The following is a 20,084-nucleotide window of genomic DNA, read 5'->3' as shown; positions in this document are numbered from 1 at the left end:
CTAGCCCTTCCCCGGAGTGCGTGCCCCAGCCAGAGCTCCCCTGCGGGCTGTCCCCTCCAGCCTGCTGAGGTGGGGAGACCGGCGCTCTGGCCTGGCTTTGAGTCTCAGCCCTTCGTCAGTCTGAACCTCAGCTACTCCGCCTCCCCGAGGCTGTCAGGGGTGCTCGCTATGACAGCTGTGCACTTTGCTGTACACAGCTGGTGCTCATCCAGGACATTTCTGCTCTCTTCTCACCCTGCTCCCTCGGGCCCAGTCTGTGGGGTCCTGGCTAGGGACAGATTGAGGAATGCACACGCATGCCTGTCTTGCTGCCATCATCATCATCGTCGTCGTCGTCATCACCAAAGCTTTTTTCCCTGTGATTTTAATCAGAAAATGTTCTGTAGAACCCAATCACCCAGTCTCCTCCTCCCTTAAATCCACTCACCTGTGGATTAAGCCAGATTGTTAAGAATTTGCGGGCAAAAATTAAATTAAAAAGCCAAATGACTCGAGAGTCTCTCTTCCCTCCCTCCTTCCTGGGAAGTCTATCAATACTCAGGTACGGTATCTCAGGGGTAAACCTGGTCACTGCCCTAAGCAGCGTAGAGGCTAGCGGAGGAGGCAAATTCTGAAAAAGTCCGTTGTCACACCACCAGTGCTCCCAAAGGACAGGGCACCTGTGTGCGTGTGTGTGTGTGTGTGTGTGAGAGCACGTGTGTGTGATGGTGGTGGTATCCAGGAACACTTCCTAGAGGAGGTGACACCTGAGCTCAAAATAAGAGCAAGAGTTAGGAGGCAAATGTGGGGGACGGGGCGGGGGAGTTTCCAGCAGAGAGGACGGCATGCGCCAAGGGCAGAGCACAGAAATGACACATCTGTGCAGTAGGCTGCACACAAGTGGGAGCATGCTGTGAAGTAGGGAGGCCGCAGGAGGCTGAATAAAGGCCTAGCAATCTCAGGCCCTCACCCGGGAAGCTGTACAGGCAACCTTATATGCAAACACGGTCTTTGCAGATGTGATGAAGTTAAGGATCTTAAAATGGGGAGATTATCCTGGATTATCTGGGTGGACCCCAAATGAGAACACACGTATCTTTATAAAACAGAGGCGGCGGGAGATTTGACAACGGACAGAAGAAAGGAAGCCCATGTGACCATGGAGGCGACACTGGAGTGATGCAGCCACAAGCCACGACCGCCTGGAGGCACCAGAGGCTGGAAGAGATTGGGAGGGTCTCTCCCCGAGAGGAGGGATGAGAGATGAGAGTCTGAGGGAGAAGAGCGGCAATCAGGCCTGTGGGGCAGGGCCCATTCTGGAGAGTTCAGGAGGCAAATTGCTACTTCAGGGTCGAAGAAGCCAAGAGGCACTAAAGCTGCCACAGCGAGCGTCTGACAGAGGGGGCTGTGCGGCTGCAGCCGCCCCAGCTCCCCACAGACACCCAGGAACCGGAGTCCCTTCTTGGGCCTTGCGTCCTGGGCCCTCTGAAGGGGCAGAGGGACCTCAGCCGTCACAACCAGCCCTCTCGAGCGCCTCGCAGTGCCGGCTGAGCGCAGAGCTGCGTCCAGGCGAGGAGGATCAGAGGACACATGGCCCTGGGAGCAGGGAGCACGAGTCTTTGTCCTGTTGGGGTTGGGATAATTGGCCTTTAACGGAAATGCATTTCTCACCTATTTTCCGTCTGATTGAAAAGGACTTTGCAGTCATTTAGAGCCCTCACACTCCTGTAATCAGAGCTCAGTCGGAGCTCAGACAGAGGCAGGAAACTGGGTCACCGCGTGGGCTCCAAGCCTCCCAGGATGCGGCCCCCAGGACTAACCAAACTGCAGGCCCTCCCACCACTTGACTTCAGAGCGGAAAGCGGTGGTGGCTGTATGGAAGGTCTCACTAGTGAGCTGTGCTCGTGCAAGACTGGGAAGGAAGGGCCATCCCTTCCCCCTGCTGTGGTTGGGGAGCTGGTGGATTTTCCCACAGCAGCTTTGCGGGTGTTGAGAGGTGACGGTGGCCGTGGCCGTGGCGGCGTCCCCATCCTCAGGTCAAGGAGAGGCAGTGGTCTGAGGTCACCCTCGCCCACAGCTGCTCCTGAGGCCCTGCCTTCCTGATGGGGCAGAGCAGTAGCTCCCCAGAGGGTCTGCAGGGTGTTCCAGGCCCTTCCAACTGCGTCGTAAGCAGCTACTTTCCAGTCAGAAATCCTGTTCTGCCTCAAGCAGCCGAAGTACTTTCGTTTCCTGTAAGTGAGCCCGACTGGCACAGAGCACTTTCGGAATGTCAGTTCTCTTCCTTCGCCTGGATGGGGTGGCGGTTGTGGGATTCGTTTTACTATCTTTTATTAAGTCCCCATGGATATGACCAGCCTTTCTCTTTCCCACCCTTCTTATCCTCGACTGTGCACATGAATCCCGGGATCCTTGTAAAATGCAGGTCGGAGTCAGTGGGTCCTGGGTGAGGCCTGAGACTGCATTTCTCACAAGTTCCAGGTAACGCCTTTGTGGGAACCCTGCCCCAGACCTGCTGAAAAGCACAGCTTTAGGCTGTGAGGGGACTTAGCATCTGTTGTCCTCAGCTGTGGGCCTTTCGCTGACATTCCAAGGCAGCGGGAGGAAGCGCCTTTGCCAGCCTGCACAAGCTGGAGGCCAGGCCAGGTGTGCGGGGCACAAAGGTGAGTCACACACACTGAGGGCCCTTGGGGATTATGTGGGCTGGCTCCTGCTGCACACGGAGCCCGGTGGGCAGTGGGGACACGGCCTCCCACCTCCTCTGCACCTTGTGACTGAAGGAGAAGTCCCACTTCCCAGGCACAGGTCAGCAGTGTTTCCTGGTGGGACCTGGGTTCCCGTCCTCAAAGGACAAGCACCTCAGGAGCACAGAGGAGCAAGGCAGTCCTTCCGGCAGTGGACCAGGGCAGGAAGGCTCAGCGGGCTGCCGCTGCTGAGCTGGACCTTTGCACCAACAACAGGGCGGAGAGCATGGCAGGAGGCGAGGAACAGTGGAACACTGGTTAGAAGGCAGGACAGCCTCGCCCGCTGGCTACATCTTCTGGAAACTCCCCTCCTGAGTGATATGTGGGACAGGGTGGGACCGAGCGAAAGCAGGGTCAGGCTGGGAAGGCCAGGCAAAGGAGTTTGGCACGCGCCTAAGGATTCTGAGTGGCCCTCTGATCAGAGGCGTGACAACATTCAGAGGAGATGGAGCAGGTGGCCTGAGGAGCAGAGACACAGGATAACAGAAATCTGCGTTCACGTGTCCTCCTGCCAGCCCGGGTTACAGGAGCCCGCCTCGTGGAACTTAACTACATTTTATAAACAGAACCATTCACGCAGCGGGCTGTCATATTTCTTCAAAAGTTAGAACAGTAAATGCAACAACAGAAAAGAACATGTTGTCCGTTTAGGTTACTCTATAAACACGGGCTTTTGAAGGGCAGACGGAAAAATATCCAGCACAGCACTCAATAAATACATGCCAAATGTGTCGAATGAATGAATGAATGTATGAGGCTAGGGCCAGCTGCCTTGGAGGGGGTATTCCAGGGGTCCAGGGCTGCCCTGATCACGGGCCGTGTAGCGCTGGGCGGCCGGTTCCTTGGGGATCATCCTGCACAGCCAGCCCAGATTCAGTGAAGTGGCAACTAATCACTAGAAACTTACAGATCTTTTTTGCTGAAATGTCTAATACACATAACATGGCCAAAATAAAACTCTTGATTTTCATCCCATCCCCAGAAAACTCTTCCCTCTCCCAGTCTAAGCTAAGGTAGCTGACGGAAACCCTCACACAGGTCAGGCCCCAAAGCTCTGGAGTCACCCTCCATTCCTCTTCCTTAGCCCTCTGCGGAATTCATCAGCTGGTGCAGCTGGCCCTACCTCCTCAACAGATCCCAGTCTGCCCACTTCTCCCCATGCTGTCACCCTGGTCCTGCCCGGCCTGGAGCCTTGGCCTCCCTGGTCCCCACCACCCCTTCTCCCAGCCACAGTCTATTTTCCACCCGGCAGCCAGAGCGATCTTTTTAAAACAAAGCCATGATATCACTTGTTCATTCATTTCCTCGTTTATGTTCTGTCTCGTTAGCCAGAAAGGAACTCCCAGGGCCTAGACAGGTGCTGCTATGTGGTCAGTGCTCAACAGACACTTGGAGGACTCACTGCATGAAGAAGCCTCCACAGTGGCCTGGGTGGGGCCTCGCCTCTAACCTTCTCAGTCACCCAGGGCTGCCCTGACCAGCCCACACCGCAGGGGAGCAAAGACCCAGCTGCAGACTCAGCCACATTCCAGAAAATGCTGTAAGAATGTCGGGGAGCATTACAAAATGTGATTTTGAAGGTGGTTGACTAGAATGTTTCTGGAGAAACTTTCCAAAATCCTAAGTAGAAAGACTGGATTACCAACAAAATGAACAACTAAAATGATACCAAGGAGTGGGTCCTTGCCTGTGGTCTAGAATTCAAACATTAGTCAGTGTCTTATTCTGAAAGGACACCTTGGCAAAGACACGAAATGTGACAGAAGAACTCACAAATGAAAAGGGTGGGGATGTTTTTCTTTTTTTTTTAAATAGGCGTTAACTAAAATTTGTTTAATGAATCAACTGCTTATATAGTATGAAAAAGAAAATATGCCCAAAATGTCATTCTAAGCTTTAAGGTACAAGACAGACTAGGATGGTTCCAGATGCAGTCTTCTGAAAAGGGGTCACTAGGCATCTTAGCACTGCACACACCTCTGGTAGCCCACCCATATACTCCTCTGCTCCCAAGTTAGGCAAATATTTATTTTGTTGTCTGATTATTTTGAATGTATTTTTGAGAGCTGCTTCAAATCCTTTGTGAAATGAGGCAGGAAACAGACAGAAGGGCAGACAAAACAAATGAAATCAGGAGACCCAAATCAAAGGGGCATAGAGGACACGGAAGAGAGGAGAATCGAGAGTAGGATGGGAGAGAGGCCATTCATGCTGGTCACACATTCTGGGCCTGTCATCCTGGTTTTACATCTTACTTTCTGGAAGGGAGGAGGTTCTCTGATCATTTGGAAAAGCTCCCTGGCCATGGAGAGGTGGAAGATTCCATGGCCTTAGTGATGACCCTGTCACCTCCTGCTGCCATGGGGATGGAGATTAGCAAGCACGAAGCTCCCAGGGCTCGGAGGTGCTAGAAGGGCCAGCCAGAAGGGCCCACTGCGCATCCACCAAATGGTCACTGAGTTGCTGGGTACACCTAATCCAGCTGTCACCACGCATTCACCTTCCTCTGCAAACAACAGCTGGTCGGGGCTTGGCTCCATGGCTGCCCATCTGCCACCTGCCCTCCCTGGTCAGAGAGGGGCCCCGCGGGGGCCTCATCCCTCGGAGCATCTCCCTCATTCCTCCTGGGTTGGATGTGTGGTTCAGACGTGGATTTTCCACCCCTCCCGCATGGCCGCTGCTGGCAGTGTGAGTTCCAGTTACGCCATGTGCCCTCCTCTAGCCCACACCTTTCTCCAGGGCCCCTACATGCAGGGGAGGGGGAGTGGCTGAGCTGCAGACTCTGAAGCTGACTTGAGTTCTGGCTCCAGCTCTGTTACCTTTAGCAAGGTACCTAGTCTCTCTGTGCCTGAGTTCCTCATTTCTAAGATGGAGACAATAACAGTAGGCACTTCAGAGAGCTGAGAGTATTCAATTAGTTCACATCCTAAAGACTTACAGTGTCTGGCTCAAGTGCCCAAGAAACGCTAGCTCTTTTCAGCTCCCCTGCATTCCCTGTGGCCCTCCGGAAGGTACCCCAGGCAGCAGATCTCCGCTGTAACTCAGGAGGGCCTTCACCTCTGTCTGTCTGTGCTCTGACAAGCAGCTCGATAACCTCTCCAGAAAGTGTGCTGACCCCTATGGACAGGCCTTCCGAATCTAGTGGAAATACGATAAACGAAAGGCCTGCACACTGCGCTTGGCCCTGTCAGTGGCTCCCTATTCTCGTTCTCTTAGTTGGTTCCTATTGATGAGGATCCAGGCTGCCCCAGGGAGAGAAGCCCAAGGCATCCTGCCCTACACACCGACCTATATCATCCTCGGGGAAGCATGGGACGTCCTGACCTGATCTGACCTGATTCCTACCCAAAGTTACAGGACCACCCAATAACCAGACCACACCTGCACTGATACCATTTTAACGATGTTTTGCATTATCTTTCCTTTGTCTTGTAAAGAAATAACTCACATACCTATGCCTTATAAATTTAGCCCTGCCCTCAACCCATTGCAGCTCTTATTGCCCATGGGTCCTGTCCCCATGCCTGCAGCTCTTATTGCCCATGGGTCCTATCCCCATGCCTGCAGCTCTTCACTGCCCATGGGTCCTGTCCCCATGCCTGCAGCTCTTACTGCCCATGGGTCCTGTCCCCATGCCTGCAGCTCTTACTGCCCATGGGTCTTGTCCCCATGCCTGCAGCTCTTCACTGCCCGTGGGTCCTGTCCCCATGCCTGCAGCTCTTCACTGCCCATGGGTCCTGTCCCCATGCCTGCAGCTCTTACTGCCCATGGGTCCTGTCCCCATGCCTGCAGCTCTTCACTGCCCATGGGTCTTGTCCCCATGCCTGCAGCTCTTACTGCCCATAGGTCCTGTCCCCAAGCTATTCTATGCTATTCTCTGAATAAAGGAGCACTACTGCCAGACTTGAGAGTCCAAGAAATCTTTCTTTTGACTCCTCAGTTCGCCGAGCCCACATCACTATTCTGTAAAATGGGCATCAATTTGCCTTATCCTCATTACTCCAGCAGTGGATTCTCAAGAATTTTATGCTGTTTCCAGATGTGAACTGTGTTTAGAAAGCACAGTTTGACACTAAAACCTTAGGACTGGGGGCCGCTGCCCCAGAAGGGGCTCCCTGGGCTAGCCCTCTCACACAGCAGGCTCGGAAGTCGGGCAGGGGTGGGCTGACGGGCAGAGCCTCCGTAGGGGAGCTGGGCTTTGCTCCCTGTTAGAACCTGTACAAAGTAGAATCTCACAAACCCAGAAAGAGTTCAAGCGCTGGGGAGCCAAACAGTGACAGTGTCTCTCAGTGGGCATGGGAGGTAGAACTGCGGGGGTGAGCCCAGCACAGTCACGGGAGGGGTGAGCGGAGGCCTCGAGCTTGAACCCGTGGGGAGCCTCTGAGTTAGGCGGCCTCTGACACCCTTTCAAGTCCTGCCTCCCCGCAGGGATGCTGCTGTGTCAGACTGCCTGCAGCTCGGAGGGGCCGGGCCCAGCCACCACTCTCTATCTTCTGGAGAAGGCGTGGAGGAGACGGATCTTGCAGGCCTTCCTCTGCACTGCCACCCCTGGGCCAGGCTTCCTGCGGCTCCATGGCTCACACAGTATAAAACACACACCCAGAAGGTGTCTGCGAGCTGAGACAGCCAGCCTTGGCCTGCACTGTGGGGAAGCCGAGAGGCGGTGGCTTCCCATTCTCACTTCATCAGTAAGAAGCAGCTGGAAGGGAAGCCAGAAGCGGGGCTGGTCACATCCCACGGTCTCTCTAGAAATGGGAAAAGCCAGTCCTTTCTCGCCATGGGCAGAATGACTTGACAATGCCAGGTTAACCCCTCAAACCCTCACTTGCACCCACCCAGACCCAGGGAGAGGACATGTGACCCCTGAGAAAGGGGCTGCCTCGGCTGGTGCTTGACAAGTGCCTTCTGCTACGTGGACAGGGCACTGACTGGTGTCAGACGGGGGCCGGATATGCGGGCTCTTAGTCCATCCTTATGACAACCCTCAAAAGTCAGCGGTATTATGCCTCTTCATACGTGAGCAAACAGGTTCAGCGAGGTGACACGACAGAGCCAGAGAATGAGGAGGTGAGGGGTCAGGATCCTAGGGCCTGATGCTCAGCCTGCCTTGGGGAGAGGCTACGCCCTCTGTCCCTCCCTGCTCTCCGCTGCACGCAGGCCTCTCAGGCTTTCATGAGACCCTCACCTGGGGGGGCCTCAGGATCAGAGAGAATGGGACCCAAACCCTGACCTTTCCATCCACCATGCGTGTTATCTAGGGCAAGTTAAGTCTTAAGGCCTCCATGTGCCCATCTGAAAACAGAGCACTGTTACCTGCCCCCCTTCACAGAGCCGTTTAGAGGTGCAGGAATGTAGACAGCGCCTGGGATAGGTGCCCAGGTTCTCAACAGCAGCTCTGGGAGCAGATCCCTGGGGCTCAGACCCTACTGTCACTCACTAACCAAGGGCCAGCAGCTGTGACCCAGACAGGCCTTCTCCTCTCCACTTGCTGGTCTTCAGGGCGCCAGCCAGAACGGTTCTGCTCCCTGAGGTCGTTGTGAGGGCATAGGAGTGAATCAACTTACAGTGTGACACCATGCTTGGTACATAATAACTGCTCAACTGAATTTGGCTATTGTTACATTTTATTCCCAAACAAAATGCTCTCCTGGGTGATCTCAGGCCCTCCTTGGCTCCTCAGTCCTGACCTGGGCCGAACTCCAGCTCTCCAGGCTCGTCACCCACCTCTCCTGGGCATGCCCTCACTGGATGGTCATGGCCACCAATCTCCTATGTCCAGGACTCTCCTTCCACATGGGCCTCCTCCTGGATCCCCAGTCTTGGCTGGGCACCACCTTCCCCACTTGCCTCACTCCTAACTCTGTTCTTCCCTCATCCCCCCATGTACGACAGCTCACCTCCTCTCCAACCCTTCCATCCATCCCCTCCTCTCCATCCCTTGGCCACTGCCAGGCCACCAGCAGTCCTGACCACAGGCTGCAGGGCACTGAGGCCAGGTCAAGTGTGGCAGGGCCGAGGACCTGGCTGGGACAGGCTGTGGGCAGTGGTGCCCAGTGCTGAGAGCACCCTCCAAGAGGCAGCAGCTTGGAGAGAAGCCAAGTTTCCACCAGCCCTGCCATCCAACAATAGCTGCCCCTTGCTGAGCACTGACTCTGTGCCAGCCCCATGCCAAGCCTCCACATCCATGAGAGTCCAGCTACCAGTTCTAGGAGCCAGTCAGCGTGGGAGAGGAGGGAACCATGTGGGCAGGGAGGCAGTCAGAGGGCAGGCTAGACGAAGAGGCAGGAGGCCCACCCTGGAGCCATTCCTGCCTCCCTTTCATGGGGTCGCTGCAGCCTGGGGAGTGGGAGGGAGGAGCTGCATGTGGATATTTCACTTCCTGCAACACCAGCCTGGCTGCCAGCCGGGCCCTGCTTCCTGACTGCCCACACCACACCAAATCCACTCTGGAGGTTAGGTAATCTGAAGAATTCTCAGATTAAACCCTTCAGGGGCTCTCCACAAACCTCAGCAGGCCACCCCAGGGTGCTCTGAGCCTCAGGCAACCCAAGGTCTTGCCAGTCCCCAGGCATGCCAAGCTCTCCAGCCCCATGCCTCTGGCTTGGGTCCCCTTCTCTCACCCTTCCGGATTCACCTCAGGGGGCGTCTCGGCCAGAAGCCTTCCAAGACCCTGCCAGTCCAGGTCACGTGCCTAGGGTCTCTGCTCCCCTGGCCCCTGTGCACCCCTCTCTCGCCTGCTCTCAGTGAATCCCCCAGCCTGTTTCCTTGTCTGCCTCCGCGTCTGGTAAACTCAGGGCTGCAAAGCCCACACCTCATTGGTGCTTTCAACCCAGGGCCTCACTCAGGCTCTGACACTCAGCAGGAGCTCACAAAATGTTGGTGGAGCAAATGAGTGAAGAATCACGAGGGGACCTCTGCAGATGCAGCCCCACTCCCCACCGTTTGGGAGGAATTGAGGCCCTGAGCATCGTCCCTGAGCATCATCCCTGAGCAGCTGTCTCTCAGGCCCCTTGAGGAAGGGCAGGCTGAGACTGAGGGGGAGCAGGGGTCTGCGGACGTCGCTCTTCCCTCTCCCTCTCCTTCTCCTCTCCAGAGCTGGAAACCGGAGAGGTTAGCCTCCGACCTGGGATGAGACTTTCCTTTCCTCTTGCCCAAGACGGGGTGCTCCCAGGGTCTCCCACACCCCCAAGTCCACTCTGAAAGGCAGGCTCCACCTGCTGTGGGTGAGATCACTCTCTTCCCTCAGCTGCACTTTGCACTCCCAGAGGACGTTTCTAGACTTTATGGCTCCATCTGTGTTACAGCTGGTGACATTCCTTCTACCTGCTCTAATCATGAACTTGAGGGGAGGGGTGGGGTAGGCAGGTCAAGGGTCAAGAGGTTTTAGCACCATATCTGGCTTTGCAGGAGTAACAGGTTCAGATCACTCCCTTCCTCTGGAGACTCAGTCCTAGAGCCAGGGCCCCCACCCCCACCCCAGGCTGTGACAGCAGGTGGACCGGTCACCCTCCTTGTCTGGAGAAAAGCAATCAGACGTGAGTGCTGCATGTTGCTAGGAAGCAACTGGCAACAGCTGGCTGAGAAATCAGTCATGTCCTTGGGAAGGCATGTTCCTGGCCGCTAATTAAATGCTGCGGCAGTATCTCTTCCTTCAGGGAGCTGCAGAAATGTGCTGGATCAATGCGGCAGGCAGCGGCTGTTCGCAAGCCTGTGAGGGCCCCTCCTGCCTGTGCGGAGGAAAGGCCGGGGGGGCAGGAAGGAAACTGCTAAGCCCCCGGGGGGCTGGTTAAGTGAAGAGAACCCTGCCCTCAGACTATGCAGCTCCACCAGCCCACAGTGTCTGCTCAGCACCACCTCTGCTGCTCGGAGTGAATCCATTGGTTAAATACTTTTAAAAGCTCATTAAAGTCCACTTCTGGGTATATATGCCAAAGAACTAAAGCAGGGTCTCAAAGACACATTTGTACCCCCACGTTCACAGAAGCCCTATTCACAGTAGCCAAGAGGTGGAAGCAACCCAAGCGTCCATTGATGGATGAATGGAGAAACAAAACGTGGTGTACACATACAACGAAATATTACTCAGCCTTAAAAAGGAAGGAAATGCTGACACATGCTGCAACATGGATGAACCTTGAGAACATTCTGCTAAGTGAAACAAACTAGACACAAAAAGACAAATACTGCATTAATCCTCTTATATGAGGTAACTAAAGTAGTCAAATCTATAGAAACAGAAAATAGAACGGTGGTTACCAGGGGCTGAGGAGAGGGGGAATGGGGAATTGTTTAATGAGTATAGAATTTTAGTCTTGCAAGATGAAAAAGTCGTAGAGATTGGTTGCACAACAACCTGAATATACTTAACACTACTGACTGTATGCTTAGAAATAGTTAAGACAATAAATTGTATATGTTTTTTATCACAATTACAAATTTTAAAAAACTCATTAAAAATTTTAAGTAATACATGCTCACAGCGAAAGACTTACAGAGACAAAGGGAACGAGCTAAAGAGTAAATGTTCACCTTCCCTCCCTCCCGGGCCCCCCAGAGGCAGCCATCCTTGATAGCACCTTCCGTATGCTTTCAAAGTGTTCTCTGACGCTACGAGCGAGTAAGTATTTACATCTATATTGACTTCAACTTCAGTATAGATTTCAGTTTAGTTTTTTACAAAATATAGCATCCCACTAAACAGTTGTTCAATTAGTCTGTCTCAGAGAGTTTTCCAAATCAATACATATGGATCTGGCGCGTTATTTTCAACAGTTATATCAGAGCCCATTTAGTGGACATTTATAATTTATTTAGTCCTCTATTGATGCACATTTAGTAGTTTCCACTTTTTCATAATCAAAAAGCTGCAGTGAAATAGCCTCGTACACATGCTTTGCTCACATACGCAAATGTTTTGCCTTGATCCATAGAATTTAACTGGGTTAAAAGATATGCATATTTACTAAGACATTGCTGTTTGTCTTTCAAGAAATCTGGTAACTCACTCTCCCACCTACAGCGGGTGAGAGCACCCCACATTCTTGACAACCCTGGGTCAATGAACATTTTTAACCTTAGCTAATCTGATGGGTGAAAAGTAAATCTTATAAGCATGTTTCCTATAGTTGTTGACCATGTGTATTTATTTTTTCTTTGAACATCCTGCTAATAACATTCTTTGCCCATTTTTTCTTTGGGGTTGTTCATCTTTTGATGAACAAAAATATCAAAATTATATATAATTTTAAAAATGTTTTCTACTAAGGAAATCATTCCTTTGATACATGTGTTATTTGATTTTGTTTTGATATCTTTTTGCCATTCATAAGTTTTCATCTGCATGTGTTCAGTTCTATGGGGATTTTTTCCTTCTTAAAATTACTCACTGCAAAATTATAAACAGAAACTCAGAAGACAATGGAACCTTTGCAGTTACAGGTCCATTTTGTGTCTCTCATCTTTCCTGACCTTGGACTTGCTGCCTGCCCTTCCCTGAATCTTCTCTTCATGAGACCCACAGAATGTTCTGGAATCGTCTACCAGCTTCCTCATTCTGCCTTTTTAGGAAACGCAACATTCTTCTAAATGCTTTTCAGCCTTCTAAAACTCATCCCCCTATTTGATAACCAGGAAAATCTCCTGTTCCTCCAAGGTTTTGAAGGGATGTGTCCCAATCATGAATCCCTGTGTCTTCTGCATAACCTCATCAGATTTTTTTTCAAACTCTCCTCAGTTTGTAATGTGAAAACTTACGCATTTTTTCATTTTCCCAATAAAAATGATACCTACTTGTTTTTTTCAAAGGAAACCTACCTCAAGATTCTAACACACTTACTACCTCAAATTTACCCCTATCCTACCCTGAGTTGAGAAGTACTTTGCAGGTAAACTTCACTGTTTAAAAAATTTAAGCAGAATGACATTAAAATATTTTTTAAATGACTGACTTGGGAAAACAATCTAGAGGCAATTTCTTTTGAGTAACACATCCCTCCCTAAAGATAGATTTCAAACCTCATAACACCCAACAAAACCTTTTAAAGACTAGGGTGAAGAGAGTGAGTTGGAAAATTATCTTTCTTTTACTTCTTTGTCCCCTGTCCAGAAAATTTCCATTCCTCCCTTTTTTCCTTCTAGAACTATAGACTCCTCTCTATTCTTTCAACAATTAATTAAAGCTAAGAGACAGTCTCTTCTTCCACTCCCGGGAAGTTGATTTCTAAGCCTGGAAGAGAACCAGTGGCTGGAGACCAGATCTCTGGTCTCAGGAAGCGAATGGAATGGAGAAGAGCTGGAACCGGCTTCCGCCGCCAGAGCGAACGCGGTTTCGGACAGCTGCTCCAGGGCGCTGTAAGTGCTCTCTGCAGAGTGCTGAAACGTTACATGGAGAAGCAGTGGGCTCCACAAAGAAGCAGTCCAACACGTAGCTCTGTCTTCCTGAAGCCACACTCAAAGACTGGTTAACTGGCAGCTTTAGTGATGGTGGGAAGGCTGAGCCAGAGAGACAGCAAGGCATCTTTCTTTCAAGAGAGGGAGACAGGTACTCAGAGGCATCACAGACTAGAAATTCAGCATTGGGGCCATGACTTACACATTCTTATATTCCTAGTTGCTGGCACTTTGTAGGTCCTCAATAAGTGTTTAATACATGAATGAATAAATAAGCCAACTAACGTACTAGGGTTGAGAACAGTGAGAGATATATATCATCAACCTTTAACAAGACACCTTAGTTGGGCCATGGCCCTATCAGGCAGAGGCAGATACAGGCACAAGCACAAGCACATCAGAATTTCCTCTTAATGTTTCTGGTAAACAGTAAAAATACCAGTTTAGATCTATACAAATTCAGGATTTGAATGGATTCTGACACAGGCTGGACTAAAGTTTTACCTGCCGTTAACTAGTAAGGAAACTTTGAGTGAATCGCTTAATGTCTCGGAAGTCAGTTTCCTTATTTATAAAATGGGGATAATACTGCATTTTTCAAATATAAGGTGTCATATTGCAAAACATGCCTTCTTTATGTGAATGTTAAATACATATCGATACATAACAAATTACCCTCAAACTCAGATGCTTAAAATATTTATCTTACGCAATTTCTGAGAGTCGAGAATCTGGGCGCGGCTTGCCTGGGTGGTCCTCCCTCAGGGCTTCTCATGAGGCTGCAGTGATCCTGGGCAGGCCTGGAAGATCCCATTCCAAACTCTCACTCACATGGCCATTGGCAGGAAGCCTCAGTTCCTCACTAAACAGGTCTCTCCAGAAGGTCATCTAAGCGTCTTTACGACATGGCAGCTGGTTTCCCCTAGGTGAATGATTCAAGGAAGGGAGCAAGGTGGGTGCAGAAGCCCAGCCTTAAAATGTCTTCGATAACCTAGCCTTGAACATGACACACCATCACTTCCACTGTGTTTCATTGGTCACAGACACCAATCCTGATACATAAGAGCACGAACCTAGGAGGTGGGATCGTTGTGAGCCATCTTGGAGGCTGGCTACCACAACGTGTCACTAACGAAAAAGAACCCAGATAATTAAACCATGACAATGCTTTTTTTTACTTGGAATTACTATTTTATATTGTATTAGCCATGCCTTTTACTTTCTGTTGCTTTGACATCCTGGGGCCTTGCTGAGCCTGTAGGGACTAGCCCCTCCCAGGGTTAACTAATTCCTAGAGACGGCAAACAGCTCGCCTGGGAGGGCACCTTCATGTGCAACAAGCCAATCCAGAGCCAACACCCCACCCACCTCCTTTATGGGAGTCTCACACTCTGGGCCACTATCCAGTTGCCCTAATCCCCCGAGAGCCAGGTATCAGACAAGTAGGGACAGCCCCTATGTCTCAGAGCCCACCAAAATTATTGAAATTAGCCAGTCCCAAGCCTATGCCCCCTGCCCTCCCTGCTCCTTGTAGAGACCACAATAAAGGCTCTTCCCACACTTGCCCTCACTCCCTCTGCCTCTGCATTGACCCAGGTGCTTTCTCGCGTGGCCCTGCGTGGCTTGCTGTGCCTCCTACTGCTCGAGACTGGTGAGTACAACAAACTTCTTTCTTCATGACACTCATTTCCTTGTCTGTGTCTTACCATGTCCAGTTAAAACAAATCCCAGTATCCTTAAAACATATACTTATCCAAAAAGCACTTTACACCTTTTCTAGATTCAGAGGCATTTGAGGCATGTTTTGGTGGGGGTTGTTTTGTTTTGTATTGTTTTGCTGAGGAAGATTCACTCTGAACTAATATCGGTGCCAATCTTCCTCTACTTTTTACGATGTGGGCCAGCAGTATAGCATGGCCACTAATAGAGCAGTGTAGGTCCGTGTCCAGGAACTGAAGCCAGGCCAGCGAAGCTGAGCACGCTGAACTTAACCGCTGGGCCGCAGGGGCTGGCCCTGAGGCACGTTGAAGAGCACCCAGTTGCATCAGCATTTCCATTTGGACTTCAATTCGAGTTCCATTTTTTTCCTGTATTGAATCACATCTCCCTGGAAGTTAATCAGCTTCTGTTCGAAGTCAGCATGGAGTCCCTGGCCAACTGGTTCCCACCTTCACGATTAGTCCTGTGCTCCGCATTGGTCACACTAGGCCTCTCACTGCATTAAAATCTCTTCCATCTATGCCAAGGGATGCGACAATTTCCTCTTCATTCATTGGTCTCGTTTGGGGTTTGATAGGCAATCCTTTTGCACGAACTTCAGCATGTTGGTAAAACTTCATTTACTAGTGAGGGTCTTGCTTTCCTAGTTCTGAAAAGCACTTGGTTGCTGCTTTGCAAACAATATGGCCTCATGTTCATTCCTCCAGTGGCAAACGTTTGCTTCACTCATACCAAAATTAACCCCCACTCTGCTTCTTTGCCTTTCTAAGTACAAAATAACCTTTCATTACAATACTGAACCATAGTATAATCTTTTCGAAGACATCGTAAACAGCATGTACATTTAACGTGGTATCAACAGTGCATATTGCTCAACAGAAATGATGACAATGTGAAGAGCGTGTTCAATTTGCACATGCACAAGCGATGACAGCAGTGATGTCACAACTGCTGCGTGGCTGACACTGACGCCAATTTTAGATACACTACAATTTTGAAAAATGCATCTCAGAATTGATGAGCTGACGGAAGTATCTTCCTACCTAAGGTGCTTAGCATAGCTTCTGGCCCATAGGAAGCTCTTAATAAATGTTCATAATCAACAATAACAAACTCTCAGCAAACAAAGCTCCTTTTAGCCAACGCGTTTGGCTGCAAAGAGGGTTAGGAATGTTCTAGTCTACTCAGACCCGGGTATGAGAGGACAGAGACTATGGCAGCAGAACAGCACCACCTGGGACGCCACTGGTCTCCAGTGGGTAAGCAGGGGCTTGCCTGGAGAAGGGGCCAGCTTTTGCTGCTTGGTCAGCAGAGAATGAAGAGGTACTACCAGGGCTGGTTGTAGTCTCTGTGACACTAAAGAGGTAAGAGAGCCTCCGGCACAGGCCAAGAGACCTAGAGGAGAAGGGGCCAGCTTTTCTCAAGTACTTACTGGATTAAGAGCTTTAATTAATAGTCACTTAGTGTTCAAATCAACCCTGCAGAGTAGAAATTATCCCCATTTTACAGAGGAGAAACTGAGACAGTAAAGTTCTTATTATCCTAGCTAGTGGGTGACAGAGCCAGGCTTTGCACCGGGCCTCGTTTGCAAGCCTGAGCTGTTCCCACAATCCTGTCAGGCACCCGTAGGTAAAGAATCTGAGTCCTACTATGCCTCCCTCTCCTCCTGCATTATTTCTGCCTCTGCTAATCAAATGTTGTAGGATGGAGGGAGCCTTCAGAATTCTTTTTAAACAACAGAGGGTTACGGCTATAAAGGGTATACACTGAAAAGATTAATGTTTTAAACAAAATTGCCCCCAGAACATCAAAATCACTTAATATGCTCAACTGCTTTCGAAGCACGCTTTGCAGAGAACATTATGCTGATTACCAATAATTATAATCTACTCATTAAGGAAAGTCCCGAAGGGCTTCTACAAAGGAACATCATGGCGGAGATGGAGTTACTCTGTGTACTTGAACATAATGAAGCTACTGTTCTTTTAAAAATTATCTAATTTAGGCCTTACACTCATTTATGCTGTGCTTCTCTGCAAGGACTCTGAATGAAAGGGTTTTGCTAAATCTAAATGGAGCCTTTCTCTCAAAGGTCCAGAGCAGCTTCCCGCGGATGGCTGACATGTCAGCTTCCTGCAGAGGAGGGAGGTGAGGAGACAGGCTCAGGAAAGAATTTAGATCGGAAAGATAGATCCCCTGAAGTCCCTATTTTTCTTAAACATTTTGGTTCCAAAGAACTTGTTTTTCCAAAGATTCTTGAGATTCATTGGACATTTGTGGAGAGAAGACTCTAGATTTACTGAGAGAAGCCTTAAATCCTTTAGAAACAAAGTTAATATAAACAAACACATAGGGGTTGAGAAAGTAACATGGGTCAAGTACTCAATGGGCTGAGTTCTTTTACCTCCCATTTTAGTTATATCCTTTTAGTTACAAGAAACTGTCAGGCCAGCTCAGGTATGCTGCGAGGGCTATAGGAGAGCCAGGAATCTTATAGAAATCCAAGAATAGGAATCATAGGGTCTCATGGAAACTGGAACTGAATCTAAGAAGGTTCCCAGCCATCAGGAATTTCACGACTCTCCACAGGGGACCTGCCTTTCTCTTTGCATCTATAAATTTGCTTTCAACTGCAAGAAATAGATAATCCAATTCAAAGTGGCTTAAATAGTAAGGATACGGTCTCACAGAACTGGAAATCCAGGTGCAGGGTGGGTTTCAGCGTTGTGTGATCTAGTCAACCAACTACGTCATATACAATCCAGGTTCTTTCCTCTTCCTTCTGCCATCCAGAAGGTCAGCTTCATCCTAAGGCTGATTCTTTTTGAGTGTGATCATAGGGTGCTGGAAAGTGGAAATGTGAGCTACATGTTTCCTGACTGACATTTTCAAAAGGGAAATGTTCCCCTGGAAGCCCCAGAAACCTTTACCTCATAGTATCATTGACCTGAATTAAGTCACATGATATACCTAAACTAATCCCTTCTAGTTCTAGTCACAAGCAAGGAGTATAGGCTATTGTGATTGGTTCAGACTGCTCAGGACACATCCTCAGAGCAAAATCAGATATGTGGGTGGTGGAAGGAAAGGAGGGGGACAGAAAAAAAGAGAAAGAATAATTACTAAGTTTTTGGCTCAAGTAAACAGGTAGATCCAGAAGCCATATGGGAAATCTCAGAGGAAAAACAGGTTGGAGGTGGGGGTGGGAATCAGGAGCAATGTTTTGAACACGCTAGTTTCAAAATGCCTATGAGATACCCAAACAAAGACGCCATGTAAGCCATGGGATAGATGAATTTGGAGCTCAAGGAAGGGGTCAGGGCTGAAGTTATAACTTTGAGAAACATCAGCATATAGCTAGGATCTAAAACCAGGGGAATGGATGAAATAACTAAAGAGAGAATATATAGAGAAAAAGAGGTGAGGATCCAAGGCTGAGGGCTGGGGCACTCCAACACAGAAAGGTAGAGTAGAGGAGAAGAAGCCAGCAAAGGAAACCAAGAAGTAACAATCACTAAGGAGGAAGAAAACCAGAAACATGCACTGTCCTGGAAATCAGGAGAAGCAAGTGTTTCTTGATATATAGAGAAATCAGTTACATCCAATGTTGGGAGGCTAAGTAAGAGGGACAAGAGGTGAGCACTGTATTGGCAACATGGACTCACTGGTGATCTAGACAGCTGCAGTTTCAGTGAAGTGATGGGGACAGAAACCTATCTGGAGTGGGTTGAGGAAAAATAGGATTTGGGGAAGTGAAAACATTTAATTTAGACAAGTCTTTCAAGAAGTTTTTCTGTGAAGAACAGCAGAGAAATGGGCAGTAACTCAAGGGGAAATTGGGGTCAAAGCAGTTTTTAAAGAAAGAAGATCACAGAGCTTATCGATATGCCAATGGAAATGGCCCATCAAAAGAAAGATGATGTAGGAGAGAAAATAATCACAGAAGCAAAGACCGCGAGAAGCGAGAAAGACACAGGCTTCAGTGAACAGGTGGAGAAGCTGGCCTTTTATAGAAGCAGAGACATCTCATTCAGAAGGGCAGAGAAGGAGCACAGATGCAGTCATGTGGCTGATGGGGGAAGGTGAGGGGATTCCCACCCGATGGTTTCACTTCTGCCACGAAGCAGGTGGCAGGTGATGGGTGAGAAATGGGAGGAGGGGTTTTGAAGGGAGGTAAAAGTGTAAAACAGCAAGTTCAGGGAATGGGAAAGGAAACAAACAAGGAAAGGATATGAGGATTGCCCAGCAGTCTTGAGTGTCCACTTTAGGCTTGTGGTCCTGAACTGAAGAACAGACGTGGGTTTTCTGCAGCAATTTCCAGCTGTTCAGACACAGACACGTGTAGAGTTGCAGTTTTTCTAAATTAGCATGGAGGAGGTGGAGCAACAAGGAAGTTAAGGGCAATTGCGACACAGTGACTACAGCGATAGACGCTATACAACCCGGGCTGAATAAGGAAAGAGGAGAGGACCTGAGGGGAGGCGACAGCCAGCTGTCCACCAAACTCATTCCCCCGCATGTGAACACGAGAGGCAGGCCAGGCACACATTTCCCAGGCTCTCTAGTTTGTTCTAAGTGGCCAAGTGATTACGATCCCTCCAACATGAGCGGCAGCGATGTGTGCCCCTAATGGACAGGGGCGTTAAGACCAGGCAGAGCCTCCTCCACACCCTTCCACCACCCTCTCCCCAGCTCAATCCAGGAGGATGCCACAGGACCCGGGTCCCTGAAGGGCTGTGTGTGGCAGAAGCACTCACTGACTGTGCACATCTGCCCTGTGCTGTTCCCTGAGAGAGAAACTGCTATGTTGGTCGAGCCACTGCGTTGTGGGGTGTTTCAGCTGGAGCAGTTTAACTTCCCTACTGGTCCAGATTGGGCAGGGGGTGGAGGCTTCAGTGAGGTCAAAGACCGTCTGTGGAGGTAGTAAAGCAAGGTGAGGTGGGTCAGAGGGGAGTGTACTAAATTGAGACTTCAGGGATGGTAGTTAGAGGTGAAGAAAAGACCTAAGATACGACCAAGGGAATGTATGACTAACGGGGAGGGAAGCACATATTAGCCTCAGAAACGCTAGGAAATCAGCCCACAGTCACACAGCTAATGAGCCGCAGGGCCAGGCTTCACACTGAGGCCTGAGCAACTTCACCCTCCAGGCTCCTTCCACTCTGCCAAGTCTTCAGGTCCCATCAAGCAACCTGTGACAAAGAGAGAGCTGCAGGTAAACCGCTTCTCCAAGAAAAGGGTGGTTCAGCCCCCCAA

At 49.9% G+C, this 20,084-nt stretch overlaps 1 protein-coding gene across 1 annotated transcript in view; it reads right to left on the bottom strand.

Moving 5' to 3' along the window:
* Positions 1-10,943: 10,943 nt before the first annotated feature.
* DET1 (DET1 partner of COP1 E3 ubiquitin ligase) overlaps positions 10,944-20,084 on the bottom strand; it is a 32,313-nt gene continuing 23,172 nt past the window's right edge. Inside the window, exon 7 of the transcript XR_011497305.1 lies at positions 10,944-20,020. The gene's annotated coding sequence lies outside the window, so the exon portion shown is untranslated. The remainder of the gene's footprint in view (positions 20,021-20,084) is intronic.

The sequence above is a fragment of the Equus asinus genome, chromosome 2 (genome assembly GCF_041296235.1).
Source record: "Equus asinus isolate D_3611 breed Donkey chromosome 2, EquAss-T2T_v2, whole genome shotgun sequence".
Taxonomy (NCBI): domain Eukaryota; kingdom Metazoa; phylum Chordata; class Mammalia; order Perissodactyla; family Equidae; genus Equus; species Equus asinus.
The sequence above is the reverse complement of the archived record's forward strand: the minus strand, read 5'-3'. Positions and strand labels throughout refer to the sequence as shown.